Raw genomic sequence first — 20,245 nt, 5'->3', positions numbered from 1 at the left:
AGCTGGTAGAGCTTTGCAGGGCTGAAGCTTCAGTCTGAAAGAACAAACTCCAGGAAAAAATCAGAAATAACTGGTGAATCAGCCAGGGTAGTTACAGCCAGTGCATCACAGTGCATCACATCAGTTTTCAATTCATATTTTCTATTTACACGTTGGTATTGCCTAAGGGTCCCAGTTTGGACTAAGTCTCAAAAACAGTGTCTTAACTGAGTACTGCATGCACTAGGGCATGCATTCTGCACAAATAAGCCTCCCTCTTCTTCCATTGTGGTCAGAGCTCACTGCAACTGCCTGCTGCCCGTACACCTTAGTTACACAAAAAACCCAAACAGGCTGTGAAGAGACACAATGTGTCATCACATCACGCAGCTGGACACCATGGTTAGGTGTAGCATTGTATGAGCACAGAGCACTAGAAAGTTTATAGCCTGAGTAGCTTTTGGTCAAAAAGACAAGCCAGATAACTACATATAACCACAAAAGCCACTTTTTGAAAGCTGAATTTGATACAAGATCTGTGTGTGTTTTCCCAGCTTCCTAATCCTAAATCATTCATTTCCCTTAACATCACCCACAGCATCCGTCTGCTAGTCAAATGCCTTCACAGGCCCACATTGTTCAATTATCTTGTTTCCCTCCTGTCACATCAACCACAGGGTAGCTGTGGCCACTTTTTAGAGGCATATTCTTTTGATACCACGTGACTTTCATGATTGTGGGTGAGTTGGCCTTAGCAGTACACCAGAAAACTGGGTGGAATGTCCTTTGCCTGGAATCTTCCCACAGGCTGAAGTGTCAGCACCCAGAAGATGCAAACCTGGAAAGTGTGTTCACACACATGATGGAAAACGTCTTTATCTCAACACGGACTAAGCACAAGTTAAAGGGTGATGGGGTACCCACCTCCTTTGCACTGGATGCTGGGACATGTCACTTCCACTTGTAAAACAGCTACTGCACAGCTCTCAAGGGACATCAGAGCTGTGCTCATCTTGCTTCCTCTGTGCTCTGCTGTTAAAGGTCCTCTAAAATTGAGGCATCAGTCCAGACTTTTGCTGTTGTAGCTCCTGCAATTGACGGGAGACGTGCTGCATTGCCTCAGCACTGCGGAGGCTCCAAGCAAATTCCTAAGTGGCTATAGGAAATCCTGATAGCTCACCTGATGCACAATAATTTGTAAAGCTGTTGTAACTTAACCATATGTCTGGGCCTTCAGAGGAGCCCTATGATTCCCATCCAGAATAATTATGGCAGTTGACTCTAGGATAATTATTTTATCCTCCTGTATGCAAGGATGCAGTTGCCAGTACTAAGATACACATTTTGTAAGCTACAGATGGGGTGAAGAAATTCCAATTGCAATTGCCTAAATATGAGCTGATGTGATCTGGAACCAGCTAGCTAGCTTGGAGAAAAGGTCTTGTTACCAGCTTTTGCATGCTTCAGTTCCCACACTTTTTGCATGATTCTCTTTCCTGCCTTCTAACGATGACAAAAATCATGTCACACCAGGTCTCCCTTCAAAATGTCAAAGTCTGGCAAAAAGTTATTCTTAAAATCTTGGGTGGAGACTCTTCAGGGAGCTTGAGATGTTTGCTTGCTTGTTTGTTTGTTCATTTGAGTTTTCACGGGACTTGGCAGGAAAACTGGTACAAATTGTTTAAGTGAGACTTGCATCACCATTGCAATGTGAATCCACTGGTCACAATGGTTTGCTTGTACTGGAGCAAGTTCTTTCTAGATGTGGGGTCATTGGGGGTGGGGGTGGGGTGGAGTGGGGTGGAATTGGTGCAGTTATGCAGTTCCTGGAATAATTGCACTTCTAGTTCTTCTGAGTTCCTTAAGTCTTCTCACATCTAAGGATAAGATCTTCACTGTGAGGGTGACTGAGTGCTGGAGCAGATTGCCCAGAGTGGTTGTAGAGTCACCATTCTTGGAGATATTCAGAAGGTGTCTGGACACCGTCCTGGGCAACCAGGTGGCTTTGCTGAAGCAGGGGTGTTGGACCAGATGACCTCCAGAGGCCCTTCCAACCTCAACCATTCTATGATTCTATCTACTGATAGGACAGCCTTTCAGACCACAATACTGGTTTCCTGGAGAAAAAAAAAAGTTTAGGGGATAAAAAAAAAAAAAAGAAAAAAAGGATAAACCCAGTCAACCGACAATGTACCTGTCTGGCTTATGACCATCCATCCCTACAGTTCATATAGGGTTCCTGATAAGTCCTACTGTCCCAAAACTATGCCAAGACTCCACAGCCTGGGTGTTAGTCTGTAGCACTAATGGGATCCAGATTATTCTCTCTGCTTCATGAAATGTGTTGTTAAACCCAGTCAGTCTTCTGGTCATATTCTTTTAAAATGAAGACACTTTTGAACTTCTTTCAGAACTTTCATCTACCAGACCCCATATCTGGCAAATCTAACTTGCAGCTCAGAGACAGAACACAGAAGCTTCATAACTAACACTCTTCCTATTCTCTTTCCAGCATTTTTTGAGATGATGTTACTTGGCATGGGTGGGTGGGGGAATTGTTTCTGGGTTTGGGGTAGTTTTTTGCTTTTCTTTCTAGCATCAACTCACACTAAATGAAAGAAATATAGGGCTACAGCAAAGATTCTCCTGGTGTGATAACATGGTTCATCTCAGTTACTCACACACGCTTTCAGAAAATTATTCTGTATCACCTCTACACTTGCCATAGTCATAAGAGAATGCTATTTTATTCCTGTGTTAACCAGAAGTCCCCTGGTACCTTCCCTGTACCTCAGAAAAGGAGAATAGCTAACCAGGAAGAAAAAGTAGGGAAAAAAAGTTACTCTAATGAATATTTTAAATATTCATTTTTGGAGTTCACTGTCCCTTTTTGGATATATTACTTGAACAATTTTCCTCTTATATCACTCTGTGATTGTAAACTTTGAACATACTTTATTGGCTTATAGCAATTTTTGTAATTTCTCCAACACTTCAAAATCACCTTGATTATTTATAGTACACCAAATCTCTTTGGAGTGGGTTGTGACTCAAGACAGGGCCGTGACATACATCAGATGCGTTACTACAGATGTTTGTTGACACAGTGACACGTCTCTGAGTCAGACTTCCTTCTTTTTTTATTCATCTAGTGGGTGGGACATAAATTATTGCTAGCCTATACTGTGTCAGCCGTTACAGTGGGGTGGATCAAGAGACGTCTCTGTCTGTTCCTTAACTCTGTCCAAGGGAGTGTAAGCAAGCTCACTATTTTTATTTCTTCTTTAATATTTAATTCTGGTAACCTGTGGGAAATGTAGTCTAACTCACTGTGACCCAGCTCTAACACTCCTTCCAGTCTTGGTGTCTGTTTACAGCTCATCTGCATTCAGAATTATGACTCCCTTATCTGATGACTGTCTGGCACTGATTTAGAATGGTAGACATATACAAAATACACATCACTTCAAATAATTTGGCAACTCTATTACTCTGAAACTTGTTTTATATCAAATGTGACATTTCCTGTGTGTGGGACCGTATCTTGCTTTAACACTGTTGAGACCAATAATTTGCTGTTGCTTTTCCATTTGGTTCTTTAACAGCCACAATGGCAAGGGGGAGTAGAGGGAGGCAATACCACACGCTAAATGTGGTGAGCATTTAAGCACCTCTACCGATAAGGAGGAAAGGGTGCTTGGTGCTCTCTATCAATATATGGGGTGCCAAAACAAAGGGCTTCATTGAGCTGGATGCCAGACTCTCATCCCAGTGATCCAGCACTGCCTAGCTCCATCTCAGGAAGTGCCTGAACATATGGAGATCGTTAGCTTCCCAGCGACGGGAGAGTCAGAAACTGAAAGCAAGGCTGCCAGGAAAATCAAACTGTTTCAAACCCAGGAGATGTGAAAACTGTTGAATCCATATAGGAGCATCCACAAGGACACTGCTACATCCCAGTCTTGCTGTGCTCATTTCTCTAGTGCATCTGTAATATTTGCGTACCACAAAGGTCAGGAGGAAAAAAAAAGGAGCTAGAAATGAGAAAGAGCAATGATCAAATGCCAAAAATAAACCCTACACATGTAGTTTGTATATACTCTAATGCTCTCAAAAGTAGAGAACAGCATACCCTGGCATTTGTTAGGTGAACTCAGAGGTTCATGAAGAAGTCAAAGTTGTCCAATTTGGAGCATTATCCCAAGTTACTGAGCCTCCAAGGAACACTTGACATCTGTAGTTCATAAACAAGCTGGAAGACAGGACAGAACATACCAGCCACAGGTAAAAATAAAATGCATATTGCAGTGTGTTCAGCAGGTAAATAAAACATTGCTATGAGGATTGCAAGATATTTAGAAGGAGGTCAGAAAAGTTCAGGGGCAGATTTTGTTTCAAGATGAAATACTCCCCAAAGTTCAGGTGTATGTTTCCCCTGGTTCCAAAATTGGTCCCAGCTGCAGTTTTATTTCATGTTTTTTCTTGCTTTCCTTATTATTTTCCTCATTTGGATATTCTAATCAAAACCAATAGAGCTCCTTCTGAGTATGTGGGAATAGGAAAGTTGGCACTCACCAAGTGCTTTCATACTGATAATATGGAGAAAGTCTGATCCCTCCTCTAACTATGATGATGTTCAATGATTTTTACACATTTGTAGCAAGTGCTTGAGAAATTAACAGAATAAAGCCATTTTCCTCCTTTTTCTTAACAAAAACCTAACACAGGCAAATCTAATAGAGTAGCATGATCTAAAAAGCTTAGCGTTCACCCATTCACACTGGTTTTCTCAAAAAGAAAAAGTAGTCATTTTCTAGTGAGAACTTTACCCTGTATCCATTTTTACACATATGCATAAGCTTTACATATGTACATGAGCCAGTCTCACAGTGGAGCTGAACCTGTGCATGGAGTTAGACATAAAGACTCAGCTCCTCAGATACGCATAGAAGAGTACACCAAGTACATCATGTTTAGTTATGTTGATCTCAAAGATAACTAAGCTCCTAGGCAGGATTTAGAAGTGGGAACCATCTTGCTGAATGCTGGGTGCCTACTTGTTGTCATGTCTCCCTTTCCAGACAATGTAGGTCCACATGGTACAATCAGCGGTATGGAAAGACCAACGGTCCTTTGGGGATCAGATTAATCTACTCAGCACAAATTATGGTGACTGTATTGATATTGTCCAATGGCCACAAAGGCAATCTAAGGTGACTACCCTGGAGGTCTTCACTAAAGACATCTACAGTTTAGATGAATTCCCCTTCCTTTTTCTCCTTAGGAAACAAGGTCCTATGGGCGGGAACAGGCCAATGTCTGGAACACTCATTGCTTTTCCCGAGCTGGGAAACATGGTTGACATTTGCAGCAAACAAGTGTGTCTACAAATTATGGCCCAAGATCTAATCTTGCAAATACTTCTATACATGAATGCTACGTATCATATGGGCAAAACTACAAAGCTACAGATGAGTAGTGCTCAGTTAGTGGCAGAACGCTGTTTCTGCTTGACTGAGCAGAGCAATAGTACAAAGTTTGAAGTCAATGAAGTGTAGTTTTGATGAGATATTTTAAAATCAGATAGGCCAGACACCAGCAGGAAAGAGCTGCTGAATATCATCTGCACAGATCTCAGCTGAGTCCAACAGTTAAATCTGTGTTTGCTAGTTTTTGCAGCATGCCTGCAAGTTTGAGCTCACTAAGATATTTGCATGGAAGATTAACCCATTTTTAAACACCACTCGGTCTGTAAATGCGGTAACTATAAATGTAAGTCACCTTACTGGGCAGATCTACAGAAATCCAGTTATTTTCCTACTCCGGGAGAGAGAGGAGATGGACTATAAGCTAGAGAGGTATCTGACATGTAGGCTGAGAGCACCACGGCTCACTCTGTTTCAAAGTGGATAACTTGTCCATCTCAGATTATCCCCAGCCTCATCCACAAATCGGTTGCAGAAGTTTAATGAAACCAGAAACAACAAAAGACTTCTGGTGACAGAGACACTGAGTGAAAGACAGACACAGGCAGTGGCTTGTACAAGACAGCTGTCCAGCCCTCCTCTGGCTGCTGCAGAGCATCTCGGGAACCCTCCATTATCCCGAGGGAACACCGGAGGAAGCAGATTCATGGCCCATTCACCTACTGCCTGCCTGGCACGGGCTGACAGAGCGGGCCGCAGACACAGTAGGAAGTAATTATGGCTACAAAAAGCCCCCAAGACAACCTCAGAGGGGCCTCAGCTGTGCCCATCACACTCTTGCATCCAGATATTTTGTATTGTACCCTGAACTCTTCCATTGTTTTGTTTTCTACAGAACAAAAGAAAAAAGTCATAAGGTGTTGGAGATGCTTATGGTGATTGCATATTAATAGGCAGGTTAAAAAGATGTCTGTATGTTATACACGGTTTAGATATAAAGATATTTCAGCCCTGCTTCATAGATATTAAAAAAGGCTTAGGACCACTTTTCTTCAGAAAAGATTGAATGTGGAAATTAAATGCCTTCCTGTAGTGGGGAGATAAGATATATAAACAATTGTGCATGTTAAAACGCTGCCACATCTTCTTTTAATTAAGTATTACTAAGCCACCCTGATGCAGCAGTCCCTTCGGTGTCCTGTGAGTCAGCCACAGCACAAGGATCTGTCAAATTTCTGTTTGATTTGCAGTGGCCAAGGGTTAACAGATTCAAATAAGACAGGAAACACCCCGAACCTTCAAACAAATCCCACACCTGTTTGGTGCCCTGAAAACAGCTTTTTGTTGAATCTGCCTCCGAATTCCCAGCATTTTTCAGGATCATTCCAGCTTGAATGGAAATAGACAGACTCCTGGACTTCAAATGAAAGCATTCTGTATTTCTTTGTGAATTTTCCATCATGAATTCAGTGGGACAGTTATAGAAACTTTGTTACCGAATGAGTTGCAGACTGGCAGTCAGCTGAACTTTCAACTTCAGAGATGAACAATGGTTTCTAGCTGGCCAAAGGTATAGCTTTCCATGAAACAGGTACAAAGAGAGTCACCTCTTCTGCAGGGACTGTTATTATTACTGAGAGGACCAACATTATAATACCAAGTTATAGAAGGGAATAGAACTTTAAAACTAGTATAATAGAAGAAACATCTGTGCGACCTAACTTTGTTATTCAATATAAAATCCTGTTCAATAGCTCCCGTAACATATTACTTCTTATCTGCTTGAGGGTGGTCTAACAGCACTTTGGATTATATTACAAACATAGATGGATTGGTTCAAAATGTCCTCCAGGACCCCCTCCTCGTCTCCTTGGCATTACCTACTATCGTTTGGGAACGGACCAGAAAATACGTGATTCAGCCCTTCTGTTAAAAGGAAACTAACATGATTAGCTGAGGTCAGTAAGTAATGGGTTTTGCAGATAGGAAAGAAATTTGCTTTGGGTCAATCAAAAACTAAATTTGTCCATTTTATAGTGAAATGAACAAAGTGAAAAAATGTGGTTTGGCTCAAGCTTTAACGTCTTCTGTAAACTGAAATGAAAAAATCTCTCATTGCCATCTTGTTTAACCTTTTTGCTTAAATTTTGGGTGTTTGTTTTTTTTTTTTTAAGATTGGGTTAATTTTGCTGAGATGAACTATCAAATTGGGTTAGTTTTGCTGACATGAAGTGTCAAATGCAAAAATTCAACACTTCTGACACAAAGGGGTTTGGTATTACTTAAGTCTTCCCTCTTTCCTTCTCCTTTTTCATTTCAAGTCAGACCCATTTGACAATTTGAGGCAGAATTTTCCAAGGAAAAGACTGTCTTCTTAAAACAACATTCTGTAAGTAGTATTCTACTGGCAGATACTTCAGCTGTAAGAACTGTTAGCAATTCTGTGCATAAACAAGAGGTTTGATGTCACACTGAGGGCAAAGCTCCTCCATTTTCCTTATCAAAGGCCCTGCTATTCTGGCCTACAATGGAATAACATAAGAATCAGGTCCTAAAAATGATAAATGATAACTATGTTCATTCCCCTTTTATCAATTCCTATTACTGATTCAGTGCTTCTATTCATTGAAGGATGCTAATGACTCCTTCAATGGCAACTGGCAACTCAATGGTACCCCAGGGATGGCTCAAACTGGGAAGCAGTTGGAAACACAGCAGGTTATGGCACTCTATATTGTAGCTAAGGATTTAAAACCAATGCAAGTGAAAGAAGAAATAGGCACAGGCAGCTTAGTTTGCCACCTTAAAGACAGGGAAAGGCACCCAGAGAAAACAACTGGAGGGCCACTGCCAAATTCACCTACTTCCTTGAAAGGGGAGTATTAGCCTAATTTACCTTAAAGAACATATCTGACAGCACTGACAGTGCCAGCTTCCTGCACGCACTCCAGCAGCAACTATATTTTCTGATGTTTCCCAATCTTTGATCAACACAATGTCTTAAAGATAACTCCCAAGCACTAGAAATACAGAAAGACTGTCAAAAACTTGTATCAATTAGAATAATCAGTGTGTGGCTTTCAGCTGATTCTGGATGTTGATGTCTTGTTTTATCTGCTCTTTGGTTTAGCTTCTTGGAGTTCTGTTACAGTAATAACGGGGACCTATGTTGTATTTTCAAGGCCTTTCCTGGTGGATACTCGGATGAGATACACAGTCGCTAACAGTCAGAACATGGGGTGCACTCACAGCCAGAAGGAACAGTCCTTTCACGGTGTGCCAGGCAGAACTGCAAAAATATGTCTGCTTTTCAAGAACAAGCCCATGCCTCTGTATTTGAAGGATAAAGTTACCTGTTTCCTTGTTAATCAGGTGTTGCAAGTGGAAAACTTCCCTCTTTACAACAGTTTTCCTTGAATCATATTTTAATAGCTGCAGGGAAGCAGTGAAATGAAATGAAAGGAGGATGTTAGGAACCACAAGGGAAAAAAAAAAACCAACCCTCAGTTGTGAGCTGCAGAATTTGATGTATGGTGGTGTTCAGCTGTTTTAACAAGCCACAGATGTGAACACGTGACCACAGGTGAAGACATGATGGGGAAGAGTGTGCTGATGCCTCCTTGCACAGACAACATCCACCACTGGCATCTACTCCACCCCAAAGCATTTGTCTTTTTGGTTGGTCAGCCCCAGCAAGATCTCAGCTGGCCACGCTCTCTGCCTCGATAACCCCAGCACGGGGGGATTGCCAGAGCAGCACAGCCAGGGGTTGGGACTTGAATATCAACACTGCAGGTGGAGGCATGGTAGGAGCAAAGGCTGTGACCTGAGCAGTTCAGGGTCCCTGTCCTTAAAGGTTCCCACTGAACTATGTTTTTTATCAGATTTTTATATGCAATAACCCACAAGATCTTCAGCCTAAGCAAGGTCTGCAGGATCGCACCAGGATGCTTGATTCTGGACATGCAGGAGCAGGCTGTGGTTCATCCCTAAGGTGGAAGTCAGATGCCCAGGTATGAACACTTAATGACTCTGAGACTGAGGGTACCCAGGACATTTGCTTGGAAGCTGGCCAGTGTGGCAATGCATCTCCAGGGGACCTGTACCCTTTGGGACTAGCAGCCAGAGGCTATATAAGATACACAAGACTTCCTAAAATACCTCTAGGAAACTGTCACCGAGCACTGGATTTGCTTACCTAGTGTCTCATGTCTGTTGTTGATACTAGGCACGTTGGAAAGTAGAGGAGGGTAAGACCAATCAAACTTTTCTCATGAGTCTTTTCTTTCTTTATTGAGGAAAAAGCAATTATTCCTATTCCAGCAGTCATCCCTTTCTTCCTTCCTCATTTCCATGTCCTGCTGTGGTGTAGTTGACTTCACAGCTGTTTACTCAAATGTTTTGTCAGCAGAGAGTGAGATACAAGTGTATGATTTTCTGCCAAGGGAGATTCTTTTGATCCACAGATCTTCATATGGAAGGGAGAGAAAAAAATGGATTTCATCACCTGTCTCTGCCCCTGATATATATCAGGGGTGTCTGCCTTACAGGTAGGTGACAGTCAATACCATGTGCTCTAGGAGAACTGTCTAATATTCTCTTCTGGCCTACAAAACTAGGAATCCACGAGAAACTGCTTGTGTCCTGCCATCCACTTTGATGTCCAGCAATGCTTCACTTTAGCTGATAAAAGCCACTTCAAATACCACAGGACCAGTATCTCCTACATGGGAGCCAACATGGTCTGACACAGGGTGGGAGTGACCAAGAAGGCACACAATGTTGGATGTACCATCTGAGCAGGAACCAGCATGGAGTACCCAGTAAAGCTGCTGAAGATGGAGCACAGCCTCCAGCTGAATTCCATGAGACATGTCCTTACCCTTCCTGTTTGTCAGTGTAGTATCTTTAGGGTTTTTCTGCCAGCTAAACGCACAATGCTTTTGATTGTATCTTGATCCCTTGCTAAGACCCACCAATTTTTTAATTCCTTCAATGATTCATTTCCTTTATGAGTAAAAGTCCCTTCCTGCAATTTTCTTCCAGTGTTGAACCCAATCACCCCTTGTGCTCGCATGATGTTGGGGTGTTACTGCCCTGCATGGAAGCCATGGCTGAGCTATGGGGTGTTGGATGGAGCTGTGTTCACACACCACATTTCCAGGTGTTAACTGGAGCTGTTGGAAAGGTAATTCCTTAATCTTGTCCTATTCATCTGTTAGCACAAAATTTAGGCTTTTACTTTCATCATCACAGGGATTTTTAAGAATTTTTGCATTTGGTTGGTCACATGGTAACAGATCCACCTGATTTAGAGAGCTTCTCTTTCTGTTAGTGAAGGCATTTTCTATGTAAAAATGCTTCCACTTCTAGCTGATTCTTGAGTCACCCAGAGAGTCAGACACAATAAATAGAGGATGAAGGACAATTCTCACTTCCACTCACAGTAGGACAAAAAAGGAAAAACAAATAGACAAAGGAAGAATGGACAGTGATCTCTCCTCTCTGTGGAGGAATCTGTCATTCCCAGTCGGCTATTTTTAAAGCAGCCGGCATTTTCCAAAGTATTCTGCTCCCTTGCAATTCATTAACTTCATTTTCACATTAAATCATAAGGCAGGCAAACATATACTTAACCACTCAAGGATAGTACTTTCTTGCCACGCTTGGTAATTTTTTTTTGCCTGGAAATTTAACCTTCCAGCATGAGTTCATATAGAAAGGCAAAGCATCCTTGAAAGGCATCAGCACTCTGGGCTGGCTCGGTCGGACCTACCGGCTGACACTGTCCCACACCGGGGGAAGGTCCCTTTGGTGCCCGCTGCTCGGGGCGCTGCTGTGGTTCATGCCAGAGGCTGGCAGGGAGCAAAAGGTGCCTAGACCAAAGCCATTCGTCGGTTGGCTCTCACCTTGTACCCTTCACATCTGCAGCACAGCAAGGGAAAAAGTATTTCCTTGTACCGTAGAGGCAGTGCCAGCTCTTCTCACTTATTAGAGAAAGCAGGTATAGTTCACCTACTTAACTGTAAAACATACGGTTTGTTTAACCCTTTCAGAAAGCTACTGCAAAGGGGACTGGCACACAAGCTGAGACACTGTATGGAAGCAACTGCTGCAATTTATCTAGGCGAAGCTCCTGCCAGCGCTTAGATTTCATCCATCCTGGGGCATGACCTCTGTCTGTAAGGTGACTGTATGATCCCACCACCAGAAGATGTGAACAACCTTCGATCTTTTAATGTGTTCATTAAAAGGGGCTGACAGCTGGGCTCTGTGTTTACATCAATCTGTAGGCTGGAGCCGTTACTATTGACCCAGTCTATACAAACATATAAGATTGCAGTTACAGTCGCTAGCCCGTAGCTGCTGGCTGTGGCTGGACCAGTTCAAGAAGGGGGTCTGCATTTCTCTCTCAGCAGCAATGGCACTGTTCACACCATCCTGCTCAGAAACACTTCCACTTGCTACTGTGTGCAACTTCTTGGCACTTTACGTAGAAAAAAAAAAACCCCCAAAAAAACAAAAAAAAAAACAACACAGGGGAAAGCATTTGGGCTGACAGCTGGAAGCAGTGTTCATGCAGCAGTCAACATGTGCTGAGGATGTTGCCGGTGTTTCAGATCTCCATAGCCCCCAGTCCAAAGCTGAGAAATAACTAGTACAGGTGGGACATGGCAGAGTGGGAACACAGGGTGAGGGGAATGACTGAAACAGGGTTTTCCCCCCCCCCCCCGCTTCTCTCTTTTATAACACTGAGTAAGAGCAGGTCTGGTATAGATTAGTGTTTATGAACCAGACGGTAGTGAACCTTTAGAAAGGGGATTTGGCCAGGTTCTTACAAGGTGGCTCGTTAGTCTAAATTCTTCTCACACAGAGATAGAAAACAAAGCAAGGTCTCTGCAGAGGTTTACAGGGTGAGCTGCCAACACTTGCTTCCCACAGCAGGCAGACAGAGGGGCCACCAGCATTGCTGTGCTGAAGTTGCATTGGTGGGCAATAGAAGGACCCCACCAAAAGATTTCCAATGAACTGACCCTGAGCAGGAGCATGGAGAGGGGACAGTGGGAGGACACATCCACAGCATGGACCAGGAGTCAGAAAGCAAAGGTTTCCTCTTCAGCAGCACTTCATAACCATAAGATTGTTTTAACTGGCTTCATTATATGAATTATTATACAGTACTTCTGACAACCCTGATATCCAAAATGACAGAAGAGTGAACGGTTTCCAAGAATAGTCCCTGCAAAGGCAAACTAAAATATGTAAAATGTGACTTAACAAGGAAAGGAACAGCCATCTTGAGTTTTGCTGCCTTTGATGGTGAAATGTAAATTACTGGAGGCTGAATCATTCAAACCTTGGGGCCAGGATGAAGGAAAAAGTATTAAAATCGATCACAATATTAAGTACATGTAAAGATAGATGAAAATTTAAGATGGAGATCTTGATCTTGAATGCTTTTAGAAAGATATTTCATTACTATTTCCCTCCAGATTTTCATTATGGCTTCAGCCTATTCAATCCATAGATATTTCCACTTGAAATTATTTCTAGCATCTCATACTATTTTACATACATGGTGTGAAAACAGCAACTTGGTTTAGAATTTGAGAGTGAATAAGAAAAAGACGGTGAGGATTGCATGCTGACCATAATATAAATATTTGGTTGATGTAGTCTGGGTCTGAACTGAACTGATCTCTCTCAAAAATTGCAAATTTGCAATGCTCTGTATCTCTGCAAATAAGGTCACCTGGAGGCCTACACATGGATTAAAATTAAAAGCTTTGTGTCTCTGCTTTTTTAAAAAAAATATGCTTGTATTTGTTTCATTCCCTTTACTTGCAATGTCGGTCTAAAATATTGTTGTATGAACTCTAATATGAGGAAATTCTGGAAAAAACTTGGGAAATCTTGATTCTCTTTTTGATGGTAATTTCATTTTTCTTCTTTTATTCTTATTTATTCAGATCAATAGAAGATCAGAAGTACTGATCAAATACTTGAAAACCTTGCCCTTCTCCTACGTGATGCTTATTTTGCACGCTGCGCGATTGTTCACACGTGATTCATGATGGTATTCCTGCTCTGCAATTTGAGGTTTTCCACCATGAATTCCATTACAATCACTCAGACCAAAATTCAGGAAGAGTTTATACCTATGAATGCCTTCAAGGTGTCCTGAGTGACTGACAGCTGTGCTTGAGTATCAGATCTGTGAATAGTGGCAAATCTCTAGCCTATTCGCAAATCCTTTCTTAAGTTATTTGGCCAGTTGTAATACGGAAGAAATAAATATTTAAAAATTGACCCGTCACCTTTTGCCAGGATTTCTGATAATGTCCAAAAGGCTGTTAATGGTGAGGAATGTACCTGAAGTGTTTGAGTTCAATGGTCAGAAATCTCTCTCCTAACTCCTGCTGGTCTCGTGCACAGAGGTTTTACCAGGTGCTCTCTGGCATTGCCTCATTTATTTTTCATTACATTTGGAGCTGAACTCTGAGGTTCCTCTGGACAAGACTCTTCACCTCAAGGAAACTGTAACAATGCCACAAACAGAAGCCTGCTGGGACAAAATTATACATCATCAAAAGCAGCACAGTGTATTGGGGCTCTGCATTCACATTAAAGGGTGCTTGAGCCCTTCCTCCAGGGTGCTGACCTTACATCTCCCTCTTGTTACTGCTTGGCATTTCTGATAGTTCTGCTGGAGTTTTCCCATGAGATTTTGACTGAGGTCCTGAGATCACAAAAATTGCAACTAGGAGATAAGATTGCTGTTAAATATCCCTTTTTCCCTAGCAGTGTTATAAGCCCATTCTGTAAAAAAACTGTTAAGGGAAGCAATGCCACAGAATGGTAATGGACATCTGTAACCTGGATGAAGTATCACTAGGTCGCTTTGATGACCATTCCCTCATATCTGGATGAGGCACGGTGAAGAAAAATGTTTAGAACCTTGCATTCTGCATTTTAAGTTCCAATTCAGGAAGATTCATGAAGGCAATCAGCAATGCATAACTCAGGAAAACTCCAGAAAACTCTGGAAGACTGGGTTGCCTGTTGGTGTCACAGGTGTTGGAGTCTGAGCAGACCTAGGGATTTTAAGTTATGAAGGCTATATCTGTCAACAGCTATGGTTATGAAATTATTTCTATGATGAAACGTGAAGCTGCCTAGAGTGTCTTGTAAGCAGGATATACATATATATATTCCTTGCCCTCCTCCCTCAACAAGTTCTGGCTGCTCTCCTACACTCATCTATCATTATCAAGGGGTTTATAAGGGGGTCTGTTGCCTCACTCCCACTTCTTCACTGTGGTAGGTAACAGGAGACTCCTCTTGCTATCACTGGAACACTCCTCACTGTGAGGTTGTGTGATCTTCTAGAGGCGGGGTCTGACTTCAGAGGAGGCATACAGAAATGTCTGCTTTGAAAAAAAAGTGGAAAAGGGATGATGAAAAATAAGGAAGCAATATGCAGAAATGCAGAATGCTGTGGAGGCAGGAGAGCCTGCAATTTTTTTTTTTCACGTTTTCAACCTCTTTCCTCAATTATACTGTAGGAGAGAGGTATTGGGCAGCAGGACAAAGTTTATAAGAAATCTCAAAGCTCTACTTAAGCCCAAACCAGTTCATGCACAGCTAGAAGCAATTCTTCATCTGCAGAAGAAGAGATAACCTAGGAAGTCATTTACACCTTTGTCGTGTGATCCAGGGAAAGTTAAATAGTTGGCACAGGATGAAGTGCATCGGAAGGAAAGAAGATGAAGGAGATTACTTTACTCTATAAAGTTTTCTTGGGCTTCTAGCCTCAATTACAGGGCCTAATGGGCACCCTCATTTGTTTCCCATTAGCTGTAGAAATGGGGGGAAAAAACATTGCCTTCACCTGAACCATGAGATGAAACAGCCCTTCAAGCACTAAAAAAGTTACTGAATGTGTTCTCTGTCTGCAAGCAACCAAAACAGAGAGAAAAAAAATATGCTAGCCTAACTTTTTTACGTCTGATTTTCTATTAATTTCAATTAATTACACCAGAACAGGATTATTTTTTAGTATTTTCCCATTAATTTGCAATCAGTGACCCTAGTGTTCACAAAGACAGAAACCTGATTATCTGAGCCAAACACACACAGAAATGGTGTTTGAAGAGAATTATTATGTCCACACAGGTCTGTGCTGTATAGGGCCCAGAGATTTCTCCACAACTAATATTTGATGTTTGTCTGCTGAATAGACTACTCAGTTTTCATTAAGATCATCATTAAGGAAAACCACAGGCAAGGAATTACAATATATATTAACAACATGTATTATTACACATCAGAGGGAACATTTACAAGCATAAGGAAATAATGTACTCTTTTTTTTTTTTTTTATTATTATTGTTTGCTGTACTTTCTTGGTGCATGAAGCAGACCTGTTCTGCTAAACCTCACTGAATTCTAAAAAGGAGCAGGAACATGCTACTAAATGTATTGTTTTCTTCTTTAATTTTTTTATTACTCACAAGAGTTTTACTCTCTGAAGGAACCTTACCTTGGAATTTTTCAGTTTCACAATTTTTTTCTTTCATATATTATCATGTTCTTACCCTGATAACAAGTGAATACTCTATGGATACATCTGTAGTCCCAGTGAAACAGTATTGAAAATGTTTGACTCAAGGGATGGTAATGTACAAGGTAAGATGCACCTTACAATGTTCTCTCATAAAGAAAAATAATGTCTTTTAAAAGAAAAGCTTCCTAATGTAGGAACAGGCAGCTAAATGTTATTAAAAGGTATAATGTAGTGCTCTGCTTAATCACCACTGAGGTTATTGATTATTTGAACCTGTTTCACCTAAAAAATGTTCCATAATGTACATAAAATAGCTATGGTATCACTTCCCTTATGAGATAAGCAGCTGAAAGAAATGGTGGAAGGAGGCAGTACACTGTTTGCTACAATTAAAGAATGAATGGTATTGATAAATAAGAAGCCAAGTAGTTTAATTAATCCATTAGCTTCATAGATGTAGCTTCATGATTCATCTATATTTCTGAATATTTGAAAGAATATTCCTGTGGTCAAAACATTGATGACTTCACATCTCAGTTACACATACTCAGTGCAAAACAGCTTCTCAGTCCCCATATGGACAACACAGATAACACTTCTTCCCTGATTTCACAGCTGTTAGAAAAATCACACTTACTAATGGCCATGAAACAGTGGGATGCTCAGGTGAAGAGTCAGGGGAGTGGTACAAATACAGAACAGGAATTCACCCATGAGACAATCGCACTCTACCAGACTTGGCCATGCAGAATTGCAGACCCTCTCCCTGTGGATTGGACCAGCTGACAGGACTCCAAAGGAATCTTACCTGAGATTTGCCATGTATTTATAAAATACAAGAGTGTTTTTCAGTGGTTTTGTGCTCAGACCTGTGGTGCCTCCAAGCCACCTTTGTGCCCAGAGCATAGAAAAGCTGAGAAGATCACTGTGATGCGCTTCTGGCAGCAGCACAGTGTGTATGCCGTATTAAAAATACCAGATCCCAACGACTAGGTAATCTGAGCTAGGTTTACAAGAACAGAATGGTTTTTGTACATAGCCACATGGATAGCTTAGAGTGCTGGATCTTCTACAAACAGCTCATACTAGCTCTCTCACTGCCAGAAAAATGGTCCAGAAATCTCCTTGCAACATCACCATGATAATGCAGTATGTCCCTTAACATTTTCAAACTTTTTGGCATGATGCCCACTGCAAGCAGCCAATAGGCTGTAGTAGCACTGCCGCCTTTAATCTACAGTTCTATTAAACACAAAGCCTTCAGATATTGAAGCTTGTTTCAGATTTGTGTGTAGATGTGAATGATGAATGCCAGACAAATTGTCAGAACTGTTTAGAAGAACTTTTGATTTCTACTTCCAGTAGGGCCCACTCCTTATCTGGATGATCAAGTACTGGGATGCAATTTAGAAAATGGCAAACCACAACTTCATGAAACTTCTACTCCCTTCAAGTACCTTTTGCTACTGGCAAAACACAGGAGACTCAAAATTCGTACCCTAGACTGTAAGTCCTACATTTGTGTGACAAGTCCTTTCCTACAATCAGTTTTATATTCTCCTACAAAAGACCCACAATTTAGTATTTTCACACAATTGAAAGAATTATAAGAAACACTCACTTCCTCATGTTTTGATTTTTTTCCCCCCTCTTTTGATGGTTTTTCCTAGCAGATTTGATTCAGGAAGCACACTGATATCAGATTAAGGATCTGACTCTTGGTTACTGTCAGAGATGAAGACCAAGCAATGGAATCATATATATCAATAGTAACATTGATCAAAATAGTAGCATGGAGAATACTTGGCTTAACATTGTATAAAAGACTTCTGCATCTAAATAAGGTCTTATACAATTATTATGGAATAAAAGTGGTGCTTTGGCACCCCAAGTGCTTGAGAAAATCTTGGAGAACAGAATCAAGGTCTACACAATAAAAGCTGATGGATCTGTCAGCCCTCCGGGAATTTTTGACTCTGTCCACACTGCAGGGCAGTGCCTGCTCTTCACAGAGCCCCAGCATTACAAGAATCTAGGTTGAGGATCTGAAATCCCTATACCAAAACAAAGGAGTGGGCACCATCACTTCCATTTTAACAAGACATTAGATCTGACAACATTTATGAACTGACCATACGGCTTATGTATGTGACCAAATGCATCACACCACTGCCATTAACTTCTATGCACTTAAAATTTTCCAGCAGCTGGAAAACACTGCAGTGTCTCTCCTGGTTTCAAATGCAGTATTTAGTTGCCTCTGCCCTCTGCGCCTCATGACAATGAGGACTGTGGTCCATTTTACTGGCTTTACTAGGAGTTACAAGTTCGTACAGCAAGCCTTCAGTGGAATTGAGGACATTTCTGGGCCACAGAATTCTGTCAGATCTGAAACACCACCTGGTCTCGTTGAATAAATTGAACTATTGTCTTTTTTATCAGGGCTTTAACAATGACAAAGTGAATGTGGAGACTGAATTCAAACAAAACAAACAGTTCAGGCTGTGTGCTGTGCCTGAGTACCCTGGAAAAAACCCAAAAAAATATTAAATGCTATAAAGACTTAAAAAATTACATCTGTGAATGTATCCAAAAAGAGACATGCATATAAAAAATGTGGGAATAGGTTGTTTATATAAGCTTGAATAAGTATAAAACAAAGCTCTAGCAAAAGTGTTGTAGTAGCATTCTCTTTTCTTTAAAAATGAGAGACACGTTTGGGAAACATTGCAACATTAATAAAGGGTTTTTTCTTTAGCCCCATCATACTCTCTTCTCTTCTTTCCAGCTACATATTAGGGTGTCTGTTGAGAGGTCCCATATTTATGGTTTGGATCTTGCAACAGGCCATGTTTTTCCCTCTCATTCATGACCTTTCCCAACCATCTGGGTAATAATGGGTTTACAAGTAATTTCATATTTTCTGGGGCTGCCTCCAGCAAAATCCATGTAGAAATAATAGCAACCATTTGGGATAAAACATATAATGGCAAATTCACCCAGTATGACTGATCAAAGGCACAATATGGAAAACTGCTTCCTATAATTTTATGGCATATTTGTTTCAGGTTTTAGATGATCTACAGTTTCCCAGATCCACTTTCCTAATTTGTTTAGCATGAGGTCATATGATTTCCTCATACACTAGACAAAATGATTTATTATCTAAGTCATTATAGATATGCAAGACAGGTACTGTATATACAATGGCACTGTATTTTTCTGCAAGTTATTTTCAGGACATTTCTGTGGACTGACTATGTCATTCATTTAATTTCAACATGATTGCATTTTCCCAGGCTGTGGCCACACCAAAAATCATGGAGAGAGTGTTTCTGTCTCTGTGTTTCATTCTTGGCATCTTTAAATATGCGATTCACTGCATTACCTTAAACCTGCTGAGTGCCTCATAAAGTGGTGCTGGAAGGACTGGAGTCTGGTACCAAACATGGGTTTGCTGTGGCAATAATCACAGGTCCTACCAGCATTGCTAATGTCACAATTATTCTGTAACAAGGAGCTTTCAGGTTCAGTGTTGTCACTGGTTGTGAGGTGTGAGACAGACCTCCAAGGGGCATGGAGGCACTCCTGCACACTTCATTCTTGTGTGGAGATGCCTGTGGCTAACCATGCTTCACATAAATTCTCCAGATACTGATGTTTCTGTAGACGCATGCTCACAGCAGCCACGTTTGTATAGTATCAAACAGCAGAAAGTTAGATGATAGCTATGTACCTGATTTGTGAGGTTGCATCAGTATTAAAGGCATAGACCAATAGCACTTCTTTCCTTAAAAGAAAGGGCAAAATCCTCTTCTAGACTTGAAAAAAAGGTGTCTCTAGGAAAGAAATACCTAATTTCTAGATTAGAAAGGGAAGTATTTTCCCCTTTACCTCATGAAAGAAAGACTATAAATCCTGTCCTCTGTTTCCTAATGGAAAGCTTAGGCTGATCACTTTGGGAAAACTTCTTTAAACCTAAGCTTTTGATCAACCAACCTTCTTCATGAATTGGTTAGCCACAAACTCCTCCGGTCACAAGCAGTCACATGTGGCATTGAACAGGAGCACTGCGACATTTGCATCCTTCTTGTCGATCTTTCCCCACTTTTGGGTTTTAGAGAGCATCAGCATCCATTTAAAGAACCATTAGGCCCTACGTGTAGCTGAGAATCCTTTGGCATTTTGTGTTGAGGTCTACCTACCACTTGGGAAGTGTGAAATTACTCTGATCTATTATCTTGATTTTCTGCAGACTTGTGATTTTTTTTAT

This window comes from Falco cherrug, chromosome 3 (assembly GCF_023634085.1).
Source record: "Falco cherrug isolate bFalChe1 chromosome 3, bFalChe1.pri, whole genome shotgun sequence".
Classification (NCBI taxonomy): domain Eukaryota; kingdom Metazoa; phylum Chordata; class Aves; order Falconiformes; family Falconidae; genus Falco; species Falco cherrug.
The sequence above is the reverse complement of the archived record's forward strand: the minus strand, read 5'-3'. Positions refer to the sequence as shown.